The 24,649-nt window shown below is 41.8% G+C and overlaps 1 long non-coding RNA gene across 1 annotated transcript; it reads left to right on the forward strand.

Annotated features, from left to right (window-relative positions):
* The first annotated feature begins 1,921 nt into the window (after positions 1-1,921).
* On the forward strand, positions 1,922-19,860 carry LOC134346375 (uncharacterized). Its single transcript, XR_010017922.1, has 3 exons — positions 1,922-1,978; positions 11,843-11,918; positions 19,844-19,860. It is a non-coding gene; the product is annotated as an uncharacterized LOC134346375 (long non-coding RNA).
* The last annotated feature ends 4,789 nt before the right edge of the window (positions 19,861-24,649 follow it).

Genomic DNA, 24,649 nt, shown 5'->3' on the forward strand with positions numbered 1-24,649 from the left:
GCCAACATACATAAGCACAACACACAGCTGAACAACACCAGCAGTAACAATAACGACAACAGAACAAAACAAAACAATAACAGCAAAACAAGCCCCTTTCCAACCCTCCCACCCCCTACAAACACACGGGTCTCCAACCTCAGGACTGCCTCCAGTCCTTGGCCACAGGCTCCCAGACTTGCAGACATTTGGCTACCAACCTCAACTGGTCATTCAGAACTATGAAAAGATGCAGTTAATGGAAAGTAATTTTCAAGAGTGTAGGATGTGAAATGACTTTGCTCTACAATGAACTCGATGGGCCAATGGTCTCCACTGTGCCGTAACGATTCTGTGATTTTACGGGGCAAAAAGAAAATAACTTTGCACTAGCCATGCCATCTCTAACCTACAATTTTTCTGTTTCCACCTGAGGTAGTTCCAAGTTGTAAACGCAAATTTTAGTTAATTTTTCGTGAGCAGTTTGGCCGAGCAAGTGCCCAATAAAAGAATTGGATAAAATATACAGCTATCTCTTATAGCTTTGAATCTGCATTCTTCCTGACAGTATCTTTTTATCATTCCTAGAACTACAATATCCCCTTCCTGGCTATATTTCCTTGTAACCTAGAAGGAAGCCATTTGGTCCATTGACTCTATGCTGGTCTTCAATACAATCCCATCAATTTCCTTCCTTCACTTTATTCCTTCACCGATTCTCTCTCATATACCTATTAACTCCTTCCAGATTCTTGATTACTTATCCAGACTAGGGTAATAATATATGACAGCCAATTGTGTTTGAGAAAAACCGAGTGCCCTGGGGAAGTAATCCAGAAAGTACTATCTTCTGAAATCCTGCTTCTAAACTTCCTCATTCTTTTTCTTCTTCCCTATAGCTAACTGAGTTCAATTCCCTCCGTTGTCAGTAAGGAGTTTGTACATTCTTCCTGTAACCATGGGTTTCCTCCGTGTATTCTGGTTCTCTCCCACATTCTGAAGATGTACGGGTTAGTAGGCTAATTGGTCACTTGGGTGTAATTGGGAGGTGTGGACTGGTTGGGCTGGAAGGGCCTGATACTTCTCATATATCTTTATATAAAAATAAATGTCATTGGGTTTGTGACCATACCTAAGGTTTATGATAATGATAACTCTGGGCTATTTTAAGTATAGGAAATTGAGTGAGATTACACACACTATTCTCTTTCAGGTAGAAGAGCTTGGTACTTTTGACAACAGAAGAATATTATCTATTGTCAGCATTGCATCAGTCAATGTGTGTTAAACTGTTACAGGACAGGCAGAGTTGATTTACTCAGGAGACACAGAGCAAGGAAAAGAGGCAATGGAAGTAATTTCTCCCAATAATAGAGTAATTTCTCTAAAAGAGTGAGTGGAATAAAGTTACATATATGGTACATTATGAGTCTTTAACCAAACTTAGATATTTACTGCATTTAAGCCTATCACCTTGACAGCAGCTTGCTAGAGTCCTCTATCCTGGGCCAGTCTTTCAAATTGTCCCCAGGTGTGGTCCATCTTAGGCAAGATCTTTCTTTCCCTGGAATGAGGTTTTTGGAGCTTCTGTTGGCATTTCTGTATTTCTGGGTTTTTACAAGATGGGGTTGCCCATGCCTAATTCTCTTCCTTTCACAGCTGGGCTTGGGACCATCCATGGCATAGTTTTGGTTGTCAGGGAAGTTATCCAATTCTCTGCACTCTGGCTGGCTGCAGCGTGTCATGAGATACAACCCCACTCCCCCACTACCAAAAAAAAAGCCACAGTTAGGTAATGTTGTGTTTTTCAGGGAAGAGGCAAACTTTGTTGAATTCCAACCTGGTAATGAGACAAGGCAGAAGATTGACATAGTTCGCACAGACGCTTACACTGAGAATCAGACAGAGCGATGTTGCACAGATAGATTGGACGATACTTTTCTGACATCTGACCGTTCAGCACAGAGCCTCCCTGTAACCAGCTGCCATCTGCCTGTAGGTGTGTATCCCAACTTATTCTTCCTTAATCATCCTTTTCATTTACATTCTTTTAACGACCACAGAAATGCAGCCAGAAACAGAAACACTGCATTAAATATTGATGAGGCTTACTATTAAATGAATTTGGTAAATTTTTAATTTGTGTTTCTCAGCAATGAGATTAAACAATGTATGCATATTTGAATTACCGTGCAATGGAAAATTTCTCATTTTAAGTTTAAACTATAGAATGAAATGAAAATTTACTTAATCTATTTATAAAGCTTGTCTGTAATGCCCATTGTGAAAGTCCTTTAAGAATATTTCACCTTCAATTTTTGCTACTTTAAGGTAGAGTGAGGTTGAAGGTAATTTGTTTCCCAAAGAGTGATGGGAATGAGTTCAACATTGAGGGAGGTAGAAACATTGCGGATTTCAGATTTCAGATTCATTTTTTCATCAAATACACATCGAAACACGGTGAAATGCTTCATTTGCACCAACAACCGAAACAACAGGATGTGTGTGGGACAGCCCACAAGTGTCACCAGGCTTCTGGTGTCAACATAACATGCCCGCAACTTACTACTCCTAACCTGTACATCATTGGAATATGGGAGGAAACTGGAGCACCCAGAGGATACCCACATGTTCATGGAGCTAATGTACAAACTCCTTACATACAGCAGAGGGAAGTGAATCCCAGTGCTGGCATTGTACAGCATCACACTAACCACTATGCTACTGTCCCACCTCACGTTGCATCTTAATGTACAGATAGACTGTACAGAGCTTGTTTAAAACTTTATGGCGGTAGATGATTGCCTCTATTGAAGGACAACTATCTGAAGATTAATTGCAATTCTGTTACAAAGGAACGGCAAAATTCAGGTTCATTTATGTGTCTCATTTACATGAAACCATACAGTAAAATGCACTGTTCCAGTCTCAGAATAGAGAGGTGTCCTTTTAGAATGGAGATGAGGAGGAGTTTCTTTAGCCAGAGAGTGGTGAATCTGTGGAATTCTTTGCCACAGGCAGATGTGGACACCAAGTCTTTATGTATATTTAAGGCAGAGGTTGATAGATTTTTGATTGGTCAGGGCATGAAGGGACACAAGAAGAAGGCAGGAGACTGAGGCTGAGAGGAAAATTGGATCAGCCATGATGAAATGACAGAGCAGACTTGATGAGCCTAATGGTCTAATTCTGCTCCAATAGCTTATGGGCTTATTATTGTAAGTTACACAATAAAATAATGCAAAAGATGAACAATGAATGTTAATGGATTCATGGGCTCTTCAGAAATCTGATGGCGGAGGGGAAGAAGCTGTTCTTACAACACTAGCTGTGTGACGTCAGGCTCCCGTACTTCCCTCCCAGTGGTAGTAGTAAGAAGGGGGCATGCCCCTGAGGGTGAGAGTCTTTAATGATGGATATTGCCTTCTGTAGGAATTGTCTCCTGAAGACGTCCCCGCTGGTGGGGAGGGTTGTGCCTGTGATGGAGACAGCTGAGTCTACAACCCTCTACAACCTATTGAACCAGTGCATTGGAGCCTCCATACCAGACTGTGATATAACCAGTCAGAAGTTCAACTTTAATTGTCTTTCAAGCATACATGAATAACTATGGATACAACCAAACGAAACAGCGTTAGCCCGGGGGGCAAGGTGTAACCTACAGTACCAACAGTCATACATAGTACAAAGCACATATAGCATATATAAGGTAGCAGTAAAATTCTCCCTCATCCCTGTCCTTAATCCCTAACCTGACACCTAACTCCACACACTGTTGCCAAACCATCCCTATAAAAGTAAACAAGCGACTAATTCTGACCTATGATATCTACTTATTTAAAATACAGTCACACAAAAAATATAGTCCAAGTCCCTAAGTCCATGAATGTTGCAGCTGTCTGCAGTCGAACACAGTACAGTTTATCTTCTGCTGAGTGAACACTGGGGGGGCAGCACCACCTCCAGCATCAATGCTGCAGCACGCCATCTCTAGCACTCTGGTGGACCGCTCGACTCTGATGCCTCTTCATAGGTGGCACCGCAGCTTGAGGCCTTGTCCTCTCTGTGACTGAGGCCACACTGTTTTGCCTCTCTCCGCTCTCGCCTTTTCCCAATAAACCAATGAAGCGGACTTGTAGCATTCCACACGACCAATGTCCAACAGGGTCTTGCGGTCACAAGGAGGGTGACTAAGATGATTACTCGCTGTTAGTCTGTACACCTCCTTTGTGCAAAGACGCTTCTCTGTCAGAGGTTTTATCACGATCTGCACCCAAGTCCAGCTCCTTCATTTTCTCTGCCAATGAGCAAAACCCTGATTGGGTAGACCTGCAGTACTTTATGTTGTTAACGTCCAGCGGGGTCTTGCGATTGTAAAAAAAATACATTTAAAAAGGACAACAACAGCTTTGGTCCTGTAGAAGCATGCCTCCATCTGACCAGAATGCTCTCACTGTACATCTGCAAGAAACTGTGGTGATATACCACATCTCCTCAGATTCCTAATGAATTGCCTTCCTCATGATTGCTGTATTTCATCATTGCTTGGTCTAAATTCTGGAATTCCCTACACAGCATAATTGTGGGATCACCTTCATGAGAAATATTGCCCCTATAAAAGAAGGCTTCTCACCACCATCTGTGCATGCTTCCTCTATGATTACATGGACTTATGCAAGGTATTAAAGATGTGCCAGCGGAGAATCGGATCAAAGGAAAATTACTGATTATGTTAGGGACCTGTAAAAGGGAAGTAGAACTGCAATGTTAGGAAGGGTCTCATTTTGTGTTTAAGTAAGCAATTTCTTAAAACTTAGAATGGACATTAAATGCCGGCTTTGCCACTGACATCTACATTCAGTGGTCACTTTATTAGGTACCTCCTGAGTGTGTGTTTGTGGACTCCTGTTGCTGTAGCCCATCACTTAAAGGTTCAATGTGTTGTGCATTCAGAGATGCTCTTCTGCTACAGCACTGTTGTAACGTGTAGTTATTTGAGTTACTGTCATCTTCCTGTCATCGTAAACCAGTCTGGCTGTTCTCTGATCTCTCTCATCAACAAGGTATTTTTGCCCACAGAATTACCGCTCACCGGATGTTTTTTGATTTTTTCATAATTCTCTATAAACTCTAGAGACTTGGCGTGAAAATTCCGGGAGATCAGCAGTTTCTGAAATATTGAAACCGCTCCATCTAGCACCAAGAATCATTCTGCGGTTAATGCTACTTAGATCACATTCCTTCCCCATTGTGATGTTTGGTTTGAACATCAACTCTTGACTGCCAACTCTTGAACCATAGAACCATAGAACCATAGAAACTACAGCACAGAAACAGGCCTTTTGGCCCTTCTTGGCTGTGCCAAACCATTTTCTGCCTAGTCCCACTGACCTGCACACGGACCATATCCCTCCATACACCTCCCATCCATGTATCTGTCCAATTTATTCTTAAATGTTAAAAAAGAACCCATATTTACCACCTTGTCTGGCTGCTCATTCCATACTCCCACCACTCTCTGTGTGAAGAAGCCCCCCCCAATGTTCCCCTTAAACTTTTCCCCCCTCACCCTTAACCCATGTCCTCTGGTTTTTTTCTCCCCTTGCCTCAGTGGAAAAAGCCTGCTTGCATTCACTCTATCAATACCCATCCTAATTTTATATACCTCTATCAAATCTCCCCTCATTCTTCTACGCTCCAGGGAATAAAGTCCTAACCTATTCAACCTTTCTCTGTAACTGAGTTTCTCAAGTCCCGGCAACATCCTTGTAAACCTTCTCTGCACTCTTTCAACCTTATTTATATCCTTCCTGTAATTTGGTGACCAAAACTGAACACAATACTCCAGATTCAGCCTCACCAATGCCTTATACAACCTCATCATAACATTCCAGCTCTTATACTCAATACTTTGATTAATAAAGGCCAATGTACCAAAAGCTCTCTTTACGACCCTATCTACCTGTGACGCCACTTTTAGGGAATTTTGTATCTGTATTCCCAGATCCCTCTGTTCCACTGCACTCCTCAGTGCCTTACCAGTAACCCTGTATGTTCTACCTTGGTTTGTCCTTCCAACATGCAATACCTCACACTTGTCTGTATTAAACTCCATCTGCCATTTTTCAGCCCATTTTTCCAGCTGGTCCAAGTCCCTCTGCAGGCTCTGAAAACCTTCCTCACTGTCTACTAAACCTCCAATCTTTGTATCATCAGCAAATTTGCGGATCCAATTTACCACATTATCATCCAGATCATTGATATAGATGACAAATAACAATGGACCCAGCACTGATCCCTGTGGCACACCACTAGTCACAGGCCTCCACTCTGAGAAGCAATTCTCTACTACCACTCTTTGGCTTCTTCCATTGAGCCAATGTCTAATCCAATTTACCACCTCTCCATGTATACCTAGCGCCTGAATTTTCCTAACTAATCTCCCATGCGGGACCTTGTCAAAGGCCTTACTGAAGTCCATGTAGACAATATCCACTGCCTTCCCTTCATCCACTTTCCTGGTAACCTCCTCGAAAAACTCCAATAGATTGGTCAAACATGACCTACCACGCACAAAGCCATGTTGACTCTCCCTAATAAGTCCCTGTCTATCCAAATGCTTGTAGGTTCTGTCTCTTAGTACTCCCTCCAATAATTTACCTACTACTGACGTTAAACTTACTGGCCTATAATTTCCCGGATTACTTTTCGATCCTTTTTTAAACAACGGAACAACATGAGCCACTCTCCAATCCTCCGGCACCTCACCTGTAGACAGCAACATTTTAAATATTTCTGCCAGTGCCCCTGCAATTTCAACACTAGTCTCCTTCAAGGTCCAAGGGAACACCCTGTCAGGTTCCGGGGATTTATCCACTTTAATTTTCCTCAAGACAGCAAGGACCTCCTCCTTTTGGATCTGTACAGTTTCCATGATCTCACTACTTGTTTCCCTTAATTCCATAGACTTCATGCCAGTTTCCTTAGTAAATACAGACACAAAAAACCTATTTAAGATCTCCCCCATTTCCTTTGGTTCTGCACATAGCCGACCACTCTGATCTTCAAGAGGACCAATTTTATCCCTTACAATCCTTTTGCTCTTAATATACCTGTAAAAGCTCTTTGGATTATCCTTCACTTTGACTGCCAAGGCAACCTCATGTCTTCTTTTAGCCTTCCTGATTTCTTTCTTAAGTATTTTCTTGCACTTCTTATACTCCTCAAGCACCTTATTTACTCCCTGCTTCTTATGCATGTCATACAACTCCCTCTTCTTCTTTATCAGAGTTGCAATATCCCTTGAGAACCAAGGTTCCTTATTCCTATTCACTTTGCCTTTAATCCTGATAGGAACACACAAATTCTGCACTCTCAAAATTTCCCCTTTGAAGGCTTCCCACCTACCGATCACATCCTTGCCAGAGAACAACCTGTCCCAATCCACGCTTTTTAGATCCTTTCTCATTTCTTCAAACTTGGCCTTCTTCCAGTTAAGAACCTCAACCCCAGGACCAGATCTATCCTTGTCCATGATCAAGTTGAAACCTCTTGACCATGTCTGTATGCTTTTATGCATTGAGTTGCTGCCACATGATTGGCTGGTTAGATATTTGTATTAACATGTAGGTGTAGAGATGTACCCAATAATGTGGCCAGTGAGTGTACATGCCACAGTTAATTTAGATGTGAGATTAATCTAAATAGCTTTTCTTCTTGCCAGAAATACTAAGATAGGGTGAGTGCTCATAAATTTCTAGGATTCTATGATTCTGTCAAACAAAATTTGACACTGAGTCACATTAAGGACATGGTGGATCATTGTTTAATTTTAGACTGGTCATAAATCACTACGAGTTTGCTGCAATCAATAACTATTATCAGCTCTGTGCTATACTTCCTCTTCAGTGTGCCAAAGTAAAATACGAGCCCCTTTGAACTTGGAGGTTTTTATTACTCAGCTGTCGAGGACCAGATTCTTGTGAAAATATTTATTGTCACATCTTACAAATCTTAATCCCAGTTTCTGTTATAATTGTGTTTTGGAGTTGCCTTAGAATACATTGGAAGTTTTCTATGACTGACATTTTCACTGTCCCTTTGTTGTAACGTGGATGAAATTACCGGAGAGACAGTCACTGGTAGATACAAAGCAGCTTCTTTATTCGACACAACAAGGTACAGCAGGTATCTATGTACCGAGACGCTTTCTGCAGAAAGGTCTGTTAGCTCAATGTGGGCTCGATATTTATATGCTAAACACAAAGGCAATCGCTACTTAAAAGTTATAGACAATACTTAGACAATGCTTCCTTTTGAAGCTACATACAAACATCACACCTTCGGATTTCATCCTTTCCTACAGACGCCAACATGTCTGTGTTGGTATCCACAGCCTTTAGTTCAATCCACAATACATTTATTTGGCATTTTACATGCTAACATAGAAGACAATTAATATTTATAATGTATAGATAAGACTGTCTTCGAAACTACAGCATCAGGCACCAGAAGCATGGGAAGCCCATTGTGGTGGACTCAATCCACAGTCCTTTGTCAAACAGTTAAAATAGAAGTCTGGTGGCCAAAGTCATTTAAGTGTAAACAAATCATCTACCCAAAAAGAAATCCACTCTAACACCTTCATGCAGTCAAAATAATGTGTTAAAACATTGGGTTCCAGAGGACTGAATTACATGAACCAGGATCCACGACTGATAAACAACTTTGCCAGGTCAGGATGCTTAGGGCAGAATGAACATAATGTATTGCACTTTCTGAGCACCATAAATAACTTCCAAAACACCCTGAACAGCTATTTAAAACAATCTATGTTTAAGTCACAATGTTTCTTCACCACACTAGTTCATCTATTCCTTAGGTAAAATCAACATTTAAAAATATTGATCTAAGAAAGTTTTTCAGTCATGGCTAGTTATCCAAAGATAATTTTAAACCTTTTAAGTCATTTTTGTTTGGATATTGTTCATAGAACATAACAGCATGGTACAGGCCCTTCAGCTCGCAATGTTGTGCTGAACTTTTAACCTATTCCAGGATCAATCTAAACCTTCCCTGCTACTTAGACTTCCATTTTTCCATCATCCATGTGGTTACCTAAGAGTTTTTTAAATGCCCCTAGTTTATCTGCCTCCACCAGCACCCCTGGCAGGGCATTCCACACACTCACCACTCATCATGTAAAGAACTTACCTTTGACATGCCCCGTATACTTTCCCCCTATCACCTTAAAATGATGTTCCCTTATATTAGCCATTTCTGCACTAGGAGGAAGGTCTTTGGCTATCCACTTGATCTATGCCTCTCATAATCTTGTATAACTAGCAAATCACCGCTCATCCTCCTTTCAAAAGAGAATAGCCTTAGTTCACTCGATCTTTCCTCATAAGACATGCTCTCTGAGCATGGAACTGAAGTGACCAAACAGTCAATGTTCTGGGTCAAGACCCTTCTTCAGGACTGGAAAGGAAGGGAGAAGATACCAGAATAAAGAGTTGAGTGGAGGGAAAGGAGGATAGCTGGAAGGTGATAGGTGAAGCAGGTGGGTAGGAAAACTAAAGGGCTGGAGGGAAAGGGATCTGAAAGAAGAGGACCTGGGACCATAGGAGAAAGGGAAGGAGGAGGAAATCAAGGGGGAGGTGATAGGCAGGTGGTAAGAGGTAAGAGGCCAGAGTGGGGAATAGAAAAATAGGGGAGGGGGAGGGAAATTTTTTTTTAACTGGGAGGAGAAATTGATAAATTCACCTACCTGGGCAGCATTATTCGGCAGGATGGTGGGATCAAGGATGATAAGGTGAAGCTGTACCGTTTCACCTGGTGTGTGACAGAGAACGACCTTGCAAGCTGTCATCGTTCCACATCATGAGCCTCCGGAAGATCCTCCATATTTGGTGTTGTACCACAGAGGTAGAAATGAGGACCATGAACCCCACTTGTAGCACAATACAGAAGAATGCCAAGGAACGCCAGGAGTGGTTGTAGATGGGTCATATTCTGCATGGAGGTCGGTCACCAGTGGAGTGCCTCAGGGTTCTGTTCTGGGACCCTTACTTTACGTGATTTTTATAAATGACCTGGATGAGGAAGTGGAGGGATGGGTTTGTGAATTTGCTGATGACACAAAGGTTGGGGGTGTTGTGGATAGTGTGGAGGGCTGTCAGAGGTTACAGTGGGACATTGATAGGATGCAAAACTAGGCTGAGAAGTGGCAGATGGAGTTCAACCCAGATAAGTATGAGATGTTTCATTTTGATAGGTCAAATATGACAGCAGAATATAGTATCAACGGTAAGACTCTTGGCAGTGTGATCAGAGGGATCTTGGGGTCCGAGTCCATACGACGCTCAAAGCAGCTGCACAGGTTGACTCTGTGGTTAAGAAGGCGTACGGTGTATTGGCCTTCATCAATTGTGGAATTGAATTTAGGATCCGAAAGGTAATGTTGCAGCTATATAGGACACTGGTCAGACCCTACTTGGAGTACTGTGCTCAGTTCTGGTCACCTCACTACAAGAAGGATGTGGAAGCCATAGAAAGGGTGCAGAGGAGATTTACAAGCATGTTGCCTGGATTGGGGAGCATGCCTTATGAGAATAGGTTGAGTGAACTTGTCCTTTTCTCCTTGGAGTGACGGAGGATGAGAGGTGACCTGATAGAGGTGTATAAGATGATGAGAGGCATTGATCGTGTGGATAGTCAGAGGCTTTTTCTCAGGGCTGAAATGGTTGCCACAAGAGGACACAGGTTTAAGGTGCTGGGGAGTAGGTTCAGAGGAGATGTCAGGGGTAGGTTTTTTACTCAGAGAGTGGCGAGTGTGTGGAATGGGCTGCCAGCAACGGTGGTGGAGGCAGATATGATACGGTCTTTTAAGAGGCTTTTGGATTGGTACATGGAGGTTAGAAAAATAGAGGACTATAGGTAAGCCTAGTAATTTCTCAGGTAGGGACATGTTCGGCACAACTTTGTGCGCCGAAGGGCCTGTATTGTGCTGTAGGTTTTCTATGTTTCTATGACAGACAGAGATAGAGGACCTTCATTGCTGCCCTAATAGCCAGCAGTTTAACAGGCAGTAACTGATTAGAAATCAGTGTTCATGCCATCGGGTTGAAGGCTACCCAGACAGAATATAATGTATTGCTCATCCAGCCTGAAGGTGGCCTCATCATGGCACAAGAGGCCATGGACAGATGGCGGAATGGGAATTGGAATTAAAACGTTTGGCCACCAGAAAGTTCCGCTTTTGGTGGATGGAACTGAGGTGCTCGATGGAGGTTACATATAAATATTTTAATACAGTATAAAGTGACCGCACCTAACCCATGCTGTGGCTAATCCCCTCAAACTTGCCTCAGAAGGGGAATCAGATGATTACACTTTCAAAATACTGTCTCCTATAACCAAAGTTTTTTGCTCCACAGCATTGGTGCCAGTCTGATGCATTGTAAATGGCACACTAGCATTTCTAGGCGGTCTCCTCTATATTTATGTATTTTTCATGATGGTTTTGGTCACCATACTCCACAGTTACTAGATCTCCTGAGAAAATCATCTACTTTGTTCAGTTCTTTTTTTGATAGGTATAATTTCTCTTAATTCTGGTAACATTATAGTAAATCATTTATATTTTCACCAATGCCTCAAAATGCCTTTTATTAACATAGATAACAGTGCTGTTTATAGCAGTCCAAGTGTGATCTGACCTATGATTTTACATATTTTACACAGATTACATAAGTTTCTCAGCATTCTTCAGAAATTTACCTAGTCCACCTTATCTATGAGTGAATTAATCAATCAATCAATCTATCTGTCTGTCTGTCTGTCTGTTTATCTATTTATTTAGAGATACAGCACGAAAACAGGCCCTTCTGGCCCAATGAAGTTGTAAGATGGAACCAGAGCATCCAGCGGAAACCAATGTGGGTATGAGGAGAACGTATACACTCCTTACAAACAGCGGCCGAGCGGAATCTGAGTCACTGGCGCTGCAATAGTGTTATGCTAACCATTACCTTTTACTTTGAATTCTGCTCGTCTCATTGCTGTCGTGTGACATAAAGATTTTCTGTTTAATTATTTTATTCTGCATCAAGGTATCTCTTTTCAAAGCTTCAGAACAATGCATTTAGAGAGAGAATCCTCAGAACACATTCTTTCCGTGTTCCTTCTTTCTAACGTGTGGTAGGATCATTTGGCTACGGGTTTAATGGCTTAATGATGGTCAGCTATCACAGCAAGCTCAGAATCAGAATCAGGTTTAATATCACTCACATATATCATGACTTTTGTTGTTTTGCAGTAGCTGTACGGTGTCATATATAATAAAAGATCCTATAAATTACAATTATATATATATAGTAAGGTAGTGCAGAGAGAGAGAAAAATAATAGTGAAGTGGTGTATATGGGTTCATTGTCCATTCAGAAATCTAATGGCAGATGATGTTTGCAGTTGCAACTACTAAAGCTGCATTCTTAGTTTTGTTTGTGAGAAGAATTAATGCAGCTGCAATGGGTTGATGATTTGATATGATCTTTCAGTTAGCATGAAAACTGTATTTTGTAGTTTAGTAGTACTTACAGTGAATTTCTCTTAAATGGCACAAGATCTATCTTTCCATTAGAGCTGAGGAAATGAGGAAAACTATAGATCAGTTTGATTTTAAGTAAAAGCTGATTATTTGGCAGAGAGCTGGGCCATGGACAGAATACAAACATGGACAAGACAATGACAAAGGGAAAAAAATGGATATATCAGAATGAATACAGTTTAATTCAATTAAGCCAAGGAACTAGCTGGTGCATTTGTGGACATCTTAATCAGAGATTCACAACAAGCTTTCGATGTGTTGTTCCAGGAATTGCTGCTGGTAACTCTAGTGGCATGCAATGAACCGAAATCAGAAGGAATATCTTTAGCCAGAAGGTGGTGAATCTATGGAATTCATTGCCACAGACAGCTGCGGAGGCCAAGTCATTGCATATATTTGAAGTGGAGGTTAATACTTTCTTGATTAGTAAGGGTGTCAAATCTTACAAAGAGAAGGAAGGAGAATGGGGTTGAGAGGTAAAATAAATCAGCCATGATTGAATGGCAGAGCAGACTTGATGGGCTGAATAGCCCAATTTGCTCCTATGTTTTATGGTCAAAGGCAGGAGAATGGGATTGACAAGGATAATAAATCAGCCATGATTAAATGGCAGAACATACTTGATGGGCTGAATGGCCTAATTCTGCTCCTATGTCGTATTGTCTAAGCACCTCCAAACAGGCATTCACACAATCTGCAGGGGAAATTAGAAAAGTATGGAGCAGGCCTTTGCTGAGGAGTCACAGAGATGAGAAGTTTAGTGTAGAAAGAGGTGGTCAATGTAAGATTGTCATAAAGCTTGAGAACTTTACATGAATTAAACTTAAGGGAGCACAAAGTATTTCAGATGCCCAGTCTGTACTGCTGCTACATAACATCAAATTTCATAATATATGTCAGTAGTAATAAACCAGATTCTGATGCACTGGGATTCGTCTCAGAATGTTGGAATGATTACCTTATATCCCCACTTTGGGCATCTTGGATCAGTGAATAATTGATGTCTTCAGTTGTAAAATATTTGCAAATCCACGGTTGTGTATTTATCTGAATTTGTCCAATCTTTTCGAGCTTTTTCGTAAAAAGAGTAGTGTTCTTCATTATTTTGGTTAGTTCTGTAGCGGGAATTCATCATCCACTAGTTGGAAGGATTGTACTTCACTGTGTCAATTTTTGAAGATGGCACCAGCGAACAGTTCATGAATCTACTTCTTTTACTTCTTCTTTCACATATGATTCTACCACTAAACTTGGAACCTGTGATTTACAATTTGATGGTGTGTTTTTGGGCCAGTTGAAAGATCTTGTGCTTTGCTGTTTCTGAGGGAGTTCATGAGGTTTTCAGTGGAGTGTGCAGCCTGGAGACGAAGCACGAGCCCATGATCGGCTCCATTTCTCACTGATCTTGCTGATTAAAGCCTTCAGCAAGATTGAAATGATTGGGGACAAGAAAGCAAGGTGAGTGGGTGTCCAACATCGTCTGTCTGCATTTGACCAGTCTCTCTCTGGTTGCTGCCGGAGGAAGGTGCCCGTGTGTGCCCAGTCTCTTACTTGCTCTTGTTCGCTACACCTGAAGGAAGGTGCCCGCGTTTGACTGGCCCCTCTCTCTCCCTCTCACTCGACTTTGCTGGAGGATGGCGCTGGAGTCTTGGGTTGTGGACAAGGTTTAATTAATGTGGTTTTTGGATTGGACACTGCAGTTAATGTTACATGTGTTTCTGGTTTCTGGTTACTCCTTTTTTTATTGCTATTTTGTGTGATTTTGATCGTGGCAGACTGGGGTCTATGGCCTGCTGTCAGTGAACGACACAGCACTAAACTGAACGGAACTGAACTAAACTAAACATTCCTAGACTATTTCAATGACCCTGTGGTTTGATGTTTTATATTTTTCACTCGTTTTTTGCTGTTTGCACAATTTATTCTTTTTTGTGCGTTGGGTGTTTAATGTTTTCTTTGAATGGGTTCCATGTTGTTTCTTTGCTTCGTAGCTGTCTGTGGAAAGATGACTCTCAGAACTGTACACTGCATACATACTTTGATTATAAACATACTCTTGAAACTTTGGAAGGATTATACTTTCTCTACCTGTGTCCAGTTTTCATTTCTGTACAATGAGGTCTTCGAATATGATTTTGAGGTGTCCACAGGAATATTGAACACACCTCTCCACCTGGTGTTTAGTTCCTTTAGCTAAACCTTACCTAGTAATGTCACTTGTGCGATGACTATTGACTGCTATAGCCTATCCAGCTTCAATTGAAATAACAACTTAGATACCTTAAAGTCCTGAGACAGGTTATTTATTTAGCGATACAGTGTGGAACAGGGCCTTCGAGCCCTTTGAACTCACCTACTTAACCCTGGCCTAATCACAGGACAATTTACAATGACCAATTAACCTACTAACTGGTGTGTTATTGGGCTGTGGGAGGAAACTGAAGCATACAGAGGAAGCCTACATGCACATGGGAAGAAAGTGCAAACTTTCTTACAGGAGATGCTGGAATTGAATTCCAAATTCTGATGCTCCAATCTGTGTATTTAGTTGATGAATAGTTGATGAATTGCTTCTGCAGGTATTTCTACCCATTACAGAATAATCTGTATCAATGTGCAATATCCACAGATTGATCACTGAAGTGTATCTTTATTTTGAAGTTACCTTCAGTTTTACCTGCCAGTGGGTTTTCTAGCATCAAGCCCAGGACCCCTCAACCCTGGCTGTGCATGTGTTTGCTCAGAGGATGTAAAATGAAAAGACACGGATTTAATTCCATCTGCATTGTTCCTGATGTACAATTATATTTGATTTTGATTTGTTGAAATCAGTTTGAGTAGTGCAGAAAGTTTGGCTGATTTGTGTTTTGCTGGGTTTATTGAAGAATGCTGCAACATTTTTGTTCTTGGAATGGGGCAAGGTAAAATCTGCATTTACTGTTACCTCTAGTTGCTCTAAGAAGGAAATGATGGACAGCTTGAACCGTCATGTTATTTGCGGTGAATATGGTCCCACATCAGGTGGGGGGCCTACCAATGAGGAAGGGATGAGAACTTGAAAACAACAATCCTGGACTGGACTACCTATCAATAAACAGTGAGAAAGTGAACCGACTGAGTCACTGAATCTCAGTTTTGAAGTGTTTGCTTTGCTTCTGATAGCCATAGAGTGGTACAGCATGGAAATTGCCCATTCAGCCCAACTTGTCAATGGTAACCAAAATGCCTTCCTGAGCCAGGCCCATTTGTCTACATTTGATCCCTATCCCTCTAAGCATTTCCTATCCTACTTCAATTGAAATAACAACTTAGATATCTTAGTGTCTTGAGACTGGTTATTTATTTATTTAACCGGTCATTATGCTGCTGGCGTTTCGGGCAGAAATGAAGGTCCTCCATCTCTGGTAGTGTTCAGAGCTTCCTTCATTATGTCAGTAGCTCGGTTTTCACTACTGTCAGTCAAGCAAGTTCTGGAGGAGACTCAGGGATACTGTCACTTTAGATGTAGAAGAATTCTTCATTGCAGTTTCTGCAACAGTTTTGGTTTTACCAATCAGGGTTGTTAGCTCTGAGATGAGTCCCTCAACCTGGAGGACTAGTGGACCATTCTTAGTCTGTAATCTACCCCATTGATCTTTTTGGCATGGGTGACCCTACCAAAAGCCAAAGCATAAAGACCTGACTCCAAACCATTGAGACACACAAGCCTCCAAACCACGACAAGGTTGTGGTCCTCTTGGAGGACCTTATGACATTTACCTTGTTATGGCCTTGCACCTTATTGTCTGCCTATACTACACATTCTCTGTAACTGTAACATTTTATTATGTATTCTGTTATTGTTTTCCCTTCCACTGCCTCAATGCACTGTTGTCATGAAATGATCTGTATGGATGGCATGGAAATGAAGTTTTTTCACTGTACCTTGGCACATGTGACAATAAAAACCTCATTTACAATTTAATATGATCAATTGAAAATTCCAATAATGAAATTAAGTATTGAAGGAAAGTAGAAGCTAAAAAGATTTTACAATAATCTGATTCCCTGTGTCTCTTAACGACTTTACCAAATGTTTTATTTCAAGATTACAATACATCTCAGATGCCTGAAAATTTTTTAAAAATCTGCAAATGCTGGAAACCTGTAATAAAACCTGAAAATGATGAAAATAATCAGCAGGCCAGGCAGCAGCTGTGGAGAGAGAAATAGTTATTATTTCAGGTGGATGATATTTGATTAGAATTAGTTTGGACAAGCAATCATTAACCAGAAATTTTAACATTGCTTCTCTTTTAATGATCTGCTGACTATCTAGGGACTTCTCAAAATATTGTTTACGAACTGCGTATTTTATCTGCAGATGTAGGGGCTCTCAGCATGCAGTGCTTGCAGAAATTCACAGAATGGCAAGATTAAACTTCTTTGAGTCAAAATCAAATGCTGTTTTGTCCTATTCTTTCAGAGTAGTGCATTTCTTTAGCCTTTATTTAAAGGACTTCTAAACAGTCTAGGAAACAAAAGTTTTAATTTTATGTTAGTAAGATAAGACCATAAGACACAGGAGCAGAATTGGGCTGTTTGGCCCATCGAGTCTGCTCTGCCATTCAATCATGGCTGATCCTTAAGATGTTAACAACTGCTTTTTTCCCCGTTTATCCAGACTTTTTCTGGAGCTGAAACACAGCTGTCATTAAACACAACTATTCTATCTTTGATATGTTATCCTTAATTCTAACCTAATGGGCAGCTGAAGAAGTTTGAAGTCAGCTTCCATCACAACCACCTGATCCATCGAAATCTGTTTCCTTAGAACTTGGAAGCTAATAATATCCTTAGTTTTCTATTCTATTCTGTATGGATTCTGTATGGATTTCCTGCTGAAGTCACAGAGTCATAGAACACTACAACACAGAAACAGTTATTCTACCTAGTCCCATTGACCCACACCTGGGCCATAGCTGTCCGCACCCTTCCCATCCATTTACTCATACAAACTTCTCTTAAATGTTGCACTTGAACACTGGTAAGCTCATTCCACATTACCACCATCCTCTGAGTGAAGAAATTCCCCTCCAAGTTACCTATAAATAGTTCAAATTTCACCCAGCATCTTTTGGAGGTATTCCTATTTGTTTTCAATTATTTTACTTGTTACTTCACATACTCCTTCCAAAATAGTTTCAGGCTTCGCCATTCACTAGATGCTTTTGATTACTTTTCCACTTCAGTGGTTAGTAGGGCAGTAAACTTCTGCATGCTACAGGTAGTTCTGCTTTAACGCAATGATTGAATTAATGAGAAAATAGTGTTGTAAAACAATTGTGTGAATGGGGAGAAGGGAGTTAGGGTCTAGACAGTTTCAGACTCATAATAACAAAGTAATTTTTCCTGCAAGATTTTCAAAAATGATATTTTTAATACTTACATACAGGTTTATTCTGTTTTCTACAAGTTAAAAATACTACAGGCCCATTGTTTGACAGAGTATTTTTGCATAAACATCATTCAAAGTGATTGTCATTTTCCAAAATATCACTCTAAAATGGCCCCCCCATGGTGAAACTGGCTGCCAGTGTTCTTATGAGACGATGGTGCCTGATTATTGTGGGGCAAGTTACCAATTGAAATTGTTATAAGTAATGCAGTCCACTAATACATTTAGTGTTCCCTGATCCATCACTTTGCATTATTTAAATGCATATTATACAGAACTATGTGTATTTATTTATTTTTATTTACTTAGAGATATAGAGCGGAACAGGGTCTTCTGACCCAATGAGCCACAACCCACCTATTTACCCATAGCCTAATCACATGACAATTTACAATGACCAGTTAACCAGTACATCTTTTGGCTGTGGGAGGAAATCCATGCGTTCACAGGAAGGATGTACAAACTTCCTAAATATGGTGTTGGAACTGAACTCACTCCAACACCCCAGGCTGTAATAGTTCAAAAAAATAATAAATTGCATCAACCTGTTCTGGTCACAGCCTGCAATGAAGGGGAGCAGCCACATGGTGGGGTACGATGTGCTGTTTTCTACCTGTGAATAAAGATATGGACAATTCAGAAGATGCCAGGTGTAGAGTGGAGATACAAGAGACTGTAGATGCTGTAAACTGGAGCAAGGTCCACAGCAATGACCAATAAGAAGGCCCACCAGTGCCTTTACTTCCTGAGAAAACTAAAGAAATTTGGCCTGTCCCTTAAAACCATCACTAATTTTTATAGAAGCACCATAGAAAGCATTCTTCTAGGGTGCATCACAACCTGGTATGGAAGTTGTCCTGTCCAAGACCGGAAGAAGCTGCAGAAGATTGTGAACACAGTGCAGCACATCACACAAACCAATCTTCCGTCCGTGGACTCACTTTACACCGCACGCTGTTGGAGCAGTGCTGCCAGGATAATCAAGGACACGAACTACTCAGCCAACACACTTTTCGTCCCTCTTCCCTCCAAGAGAAGGCTCAGGAGCTTGAAGACTCATACGGCCAGATTTGGGAACAGCTTCTTTCCAGCTGTGATAAGACTGCTGAACGGATCCTGACCCGGATCTGGGCTGTACCCTCCAAATATCCGGACCTGTCTCTCGGTTTTTTTGCACTACCTTACTTTCCACTTTCTATTTTCTATTTATGATTTATAATTTAAATTTTTAATATTTACTATCGATTTGTACTCCAGGAAGCGGGAAGTGCAGAATCAAATATCGCTGTGATGATTGTATGTTCTAGTATCAATTGTTTGGCAACAATGAGTATAAAGTGTAAAGTATAAGACTTCCGAGCAGAGCGGGTCATTTAGCCCATTGTGTCTGCTCCACCGTCCATTCATGGCTTTGAGAAGGACCAAGAATCAAGGGTCAACTTTATTCACCATATACATTTACATGTATTAGGAATTTGCTGTGGTGCGTTGACATAACACGCAACAAAACCAACCATACTCAACAGTTATAAGAATAAAAAATTATGTAACATATAAACTTAGAGGTTAAACAGTAGATATGGAATAAAATGTGCATAAATACATAAATATCAGCATGTACTCACAATAAAAAGCATTATAGACAGTGGTTTAAAGTGTTTATGGTGCAGCAATGGGGTAATAGATGGGGGGGGGGGCTAACTAGAATGGTTAATTAGATTAACTGCCTGGGGGAAGGAACTTTTAAGATGGTGTGACGTTTTTGTTTTAACAGTTCTATAGCACTTTGAAAAAGTATTTTCTCTCATTTGTTAAAGGAAGTGAAATTGTGAATACTGTACCCAAAACTCCCTTCAATATAAAGGAATTGCATGTGACTGAGACACAGGTAAGTGCCAAAATTGTATTATATCATGATAATCACGTGGTTCTTACCTCCCAGTACTGAGGGGAAGTTTGAACTGACCACTGTGGATTCTACACCTTTCACCGTTGCTGTGATTGGTTGATTGTGGGTGTTTAGTGCATGCTTGCTACAACTGGGCATGATGACCTTTTGCTGGATCTGTATCTAATACATGACCTCCTGTACTGCCACATGAAAAGAAACACCTCATATTCCATCTGGGTAACCTGCAACTTGATGGCATGAGCATCAATTTCTCTCCTATCCTCCCCCTTCCCTCTCTTACATTCCCTATTGTGGTTCCCCTCTCACCCCTTCCCTTCTCCCCACCTGCCCATTGCCATCTCTGGGGCTTCTCCTCCTTCCCTTTCTCCGATGTTCCAGTATCCTAACGTATCAGATCCCTTCTTCTTCAGCCCTTTACCTCTTCCACATATCACCTCTCAGCTTCTTACTTCATCACCCCTTCTTCACCCACCTAACTTCCTCCTCACCTGGCTTCACCAATCACCTGCCAACTTGTAAGCCTTCCCCTCCCCCATCTACTTATTCTGGCTTGTTTCCCCCTTTTTCTCTATAGATGGGACCCGACTAGCTGAGTATTTCCAACAACCTCTGTTCCACCTTCTCTTTGTGTATAGAATCAGAGTCATGCAGTGCTAAAACAGGCCATTCAGCCCAACCTCTTCATGCTGACCATCTAATAATCCCATTTGCTTGTGTTTGGCCTCTGCCTCTCTAATTCTCTCCTGTCCATGTTCCAGTATATTTTTAATTGTTCGAATTGGAAGATTAGCCTTATTTCTCAAGTGGGTCAAACCATCAAAAACTGCAGAGAAATGCGCTTTTTTCTGTCACTAACCAAAACAGTCCAAGGTGTGCTGGTGGCAGCTTGCAAAGATCGCCATGCTTTTGGAGCCAACATAGCATGCCCACTCTTGACTAACTTTAAACTCTGTGTCTTTAGAATGTGGAAGGAAACTGGAGCACCTGGAGGAAACCTGCGTGGTAATAGAGAGAACATATGAACTCCTTACAGACAATATGGAAAGCCCTAGATAGAGTGGTTATGGAGATGATGTTTCCCATAGTAGGGGAATTTAGAACCAGAAAGCACAGTTTTAGAATAGGGAGACATCCATTTAGAACAGAGATGAGAAGAAAATTCTTTAGCCAAAAGGTGGTAGACTGTGGAATTCATTGCCACGGACAGCTGTGGAGGCCAAATCATTGGGTGTATTTAAAGTGGAGGCTAATAAGTTCTTGGTTAGTAAGGGTGTCAAAGGTTATGGGGAGAAGGGTTAAGAGGGATAATAAATCAGCCATGATCGAATGGCAGAGCAGACTCGATGGGCGGAGTGGCCAAATTGTGCTTCTATGTCTTTTGGTCTTATGACCTTACAGAGGTGTATTTGAACTCCAATCTTCTAGCTAGCACTGGAAAGCATTACGCTAACTGCCCTGCTACTGTGCCATCTCAATCACTTCATCTGGCAGCTTTTTCCATCTTTCCACCACTCTGTGTAAAGAAGTCGCCTCTCAGGTCCTTTATAAATCTTTCTACTCTATGCCCTCTAATTTTTTATTCCCTTTCCCTGGGGAAAAAAGACCCTTTCCATGCCCTTTACGATTTTTTTAGCGATGTAGTGTGGAACAGGCCCTTCTGGCCCACTGAGCCTTGCTGCCCAGCACCCCACCCATTTAACCCTTGCCTAATCACAGGATAGTTTACAATGTCCAGTTAACCTACTAACTAGTACGTTTTTGGACCGTGGGAGGAAACTGAAGCACCCTGGGGAAACTCATGTGCACACGGGAAGAATGTACAAACATTCTCACAGATGTCACTGAAGTTGAACTCCGAACTTTGAATCCCTAGGCTGTAAAAGCATTGTGCCAATCGCTACACTACCGTAGCTTTATACACTTAAATTATGTATATACATGTGCGCAAGAAACAAATGCAGATTTTTATTTCACAACAGGAAACCGATTTGGGCAGCCAATCAGAACACACTCCTGTGCAGCCTGTAATCGACCTGGCTGCTAATGAACCTCCAGAAGAATGGGGCAACTTTCGTTTAGATGGGAGGCGTCATGGCGTGGCTGTCAGTGGGGACCAAGCAGATTCTGTACGGCAACATGATACTCTGGCACAGCAGGGGTCCCTCGTGAACCAGTACTTGGGACCCCCAGGGCTAACCAAGACACTGACATCTTCAACAGGGAGACTCAGTTCAGTCCAGGAGGAGAAGAAGGATAATTGCCTCAAAAGGAAAAGGGAGAAACCAGAAAACATGAGCACGCTAAAGCAACCTGTGCTGGATGGTAGGCTGAAGGAGCACCACGATCCTACCACCAAAGGCTTGGACTCTGCAGAACTAAAGTCACGGCCACAGATCTGTGATCTGATCAGTCTGGATTCTGATCAAAGGCCCCAGGTGCTGGAGGAGGTGGCTCGTGCAGCCGGCATCATTTTAACCATGGTGTATCAAGATGGATCTACCCAGCTAACTACTGAGAAGGTGAGCAGAAAGGTTGTGTTATGGCAAATGCTGCATGCTTCTAAAAGCCTTCTCTAGCTTAAGACATTATTCAATACAGCACACACAAAATGCAGGAGGATTTCAGCAGACCAGGCAGCATCCATGGAAATGAGCAAGCAGTTGACGTTTTGGGCCGAGACCTTCTTCAGAACTAGAAAGGAAGGGGGAAGACGCTAAAATAAAAAAAAGTAGGGGAGGAGAATGAGGATAGCTTGAAAGTGATAGGTGAAGCCAGGTGAGCGTGAAAGGTAAAGGGCTGGAGATGAAAGAATTTGATAATAAAAAGAGAGTAGACCATAGGAGAAAGGGAAGGAGGGCATGGGGGAGGGGAAGGAGGTTGATAGGCAGGTGAGAAGAGGTAAGAGGCCAGAGTGGGGAATAGAAGAAGAGGGCAGGGGGAGGATTTTTTTTTACCAGAAGGAGAAATCAACATTCATACCATCAGGATGGAGGCTTCCAATAAGAGTAGAGGGAAGGATGATTAGGTATGTGAATTCCAGATAGATAGGTTAAAATTGTTCTCTATGTTCAATCTTTGCTATTCTTCAATGTAGGAGCCTTCCTCTTCAGTGAGTGGTTTCCTCGTGTTATTGAATAATCAGCCTGCTGGCCTGTTCCCTGATACAACTGCTGAAACCCAGACCTCTGAACACATCGTTTACAGAGCAGATGCAGATGGCAGGTTCTTCCACCTGAAGCTGGAGCCGAATCTCTCTTGGTTACAGCGAGGGCATGGTTACAGGGAATTTACCAGGTGAGAGTAGATTTTACACATTTAATTCCTTGGTACTGTACTTCTGCCTCTGTCTCCCATCTTCACCCCCTTCCCCACCCCACCTGGCTCCATCTGCCCATCATCCTTCACCTCTCCTTGGTCACAATCATCTTTTGGCCCATAAATTAGACTCCACCTCCTCTCTTTACACTGGGCATCTTCCCTCTTCAATCTCAGTCCTCAACCTGAAACATTGGGATTCTGCAGATGCTGGAAATCCAGAGCAACACACTCATGATGCTGGAGGAACTCAGCAGGTCAGGTAGCATCTACGGAGGAGAATAAGCAGTTTATGTTTCTGGCTGAGATCCTTGATCAGGACTGCAAAGGAAGGAGGCAGAAGCCAGATTGAGAAGTTGGGGGAAGGAAAGAGTACAAGCTGGATGGTGATAGGCAATGTTCCCTCTCAGGTGCGTGTGCACACCTCTTTTTCTGCTAGTGCACAAAGGAATTTAAACTGCGTGCAAATGGTTGTCTCCCTCTACCTCATTGGCATGTTAAGTTTATTTCACTATCGTACACAATCACATTTCTCTTTCCACTTTCTGATGTGGACGGTGTTGACGACATGGAGTTTGCGATGATTTGTCTGCAGGTTTGAGAACTGGCTTATGTATACTGTTTTTATTGAAGAAATTATTCAGTGTGCACATGTTGTCACTGGGCAACAAATTGCACAGCACAAGATTTTTTTGCACACTGGTCATTACAAATTAGAGGGAACATTGGTGACAGGTGAGACCAGGTGAGGAGACAGTTAAGTGGGTGATGAGGGGCGATGAAGTATGAAGCTGGGAAAGGAAAAGGTAAAGGGCTGAAAAAGGAATCTGATAGGAGAGGAGAGTAGACCATGGGAGAAAGGGAAGGAGGATGGGAACCCGAGGGAGGTGATGGGCAAATGAGGAGGAGAGAAGGGGTAAGAGGGGAAACGGAATGTGGAATGGAAAAAGAGAGAAGCAGGAGGGGGAAAAATTAACTGGTTAGAAAATTTGATGTTCATGTAGTCAGGTTGGAGGCTATGCAAGTGGAATGTGAGGTGTTGCTCCCTAATGAAATGACCTTTTGAAGACCTCCCTTAATTCCATATTTTTTGGATCAGCTGGAGGGACGTCGCTATAGAACAGAGATAAGGAGGAATTTCTTTAGACAGAGGTTGATGAATCTGGAATTGATTGCCACAGATGGCTGTGGAGGGCAAGTCACTGGGTATATTTAAAGTGGAGCTTGATAGGTTCAGAATTTGTCAAGGCATCAAAGGTTAAGGGGAGAAGACAGGAGAATGGAGTTGAGAAAGTAGGTAAATCAGTCATGATGGAATTGCAGAGCAACTCGATGAGCAAAAGGCCTAATTCTGTTCCTAAGTCTGATGTTCCTTGTTTCTGTACTGCAGCTCTCT

Source organism: Mobula hypostoma, chromosome 5 (assembly GCF_963921235.1).
Source record: "Mobula hypostoma chromosome 5, sMobHyp1.1, whole genome shotgun sequence".
NCBI lineage: Eukaryota > Metazoa > Chordata > Chondrichthyes > Myliobatiformes > Myliobatidae > Mobula > Mobula hypostoma.